Source organism: Pipistrellus kuhlii, unplaced genomic scaffold (assembly GCF_014108245.1).
Source record: "Pipistrellus kuhlii isolate mPipKuh1 unplaced genomic scaffold, mPipKuh1.p scaffold_m20_p_9, whole genome shotgun sequence".
NCBI lineage: Eukaryota > Metazoa > Chordata > Mammalia > Chiroptera > Vespertilionidae > Pipistrellus > Pipistrellus kuhlii.
The window spans coordinates 48,732,216-48,732,831 of NW_023425595.1; the positions used below are offsets into that span (position 1 = coordinate 48,732,216).

At 40.3% G+C, this 616-nt stretch overlaps 1 non-coding gene across 1 annotated transcript; it reads left to right on the forward strand.

The window, feature by feature from the left end:
• Positions 1 to 232: 232 nt before the first annotated feature.
• LOC118713861 lies at positions 233 to 396 on the forward strand. The gene has a single exon (XR_004986420.1). It is a non-coding gene; the product is annotated as a U1 spliceosomal RNA (small nuclear RNA).
• The last annotated feature ends 220 nt before the right edge of the window (positions 397 to 616 follow it).

The following is a 616-nucleotide window of genomic DNA, read 5'->3' on the forward strand; positions in this document are numbered from 1 at the left end:
TTTCCTGACGTAAGGCCATCTGTTTTACTTGATCAGTATTTGATTTTTCTTCAGAGTTTTTTGTTTTGAAAGGGGGAGGGCTTATTTATTTATTTTGGCTTCATTATAGATAACCTTTGTTTCAGCTGGTTGAGTCTGCTCCCAAGATGACCTTTGACTATTCTTCTATCCCAAGGGCCAGTCCCAAGCCTTTTGTGGGAGCATATTTAGGTATTTCCAGAATTATGTGATTTTACTTACCTGGCAGGGGAGATACCATGATCTCGAAGGTGGTTTTCCCAGGGCGAGGCTTATCCATTGCACTCCGGATGTGCAGACCCCTGCGATTTCCCCAAATGTGGGAAACTCGACAGCATAATTTGTGGTAGTGGGGGACTGTGTTTGCGCTCTCCCCTGTAAAAAAATAAAAAAATTAAAAAAAAAAGAATTATGTGATTAGAGGTTTAGATAACACGAATTTCCGGACTGAGTTTTAAAATCCTGGTTTTGAATACAAAATCCACTTAGTCAGTTTCTGGAACATGGTATAGGTTTTTTAAATATCCATTCAGTTCCCTTGAAACACCCTTAAACGCCCCTATGCCCATCCTCAGAACTTATGACATTGTGGCCTGTA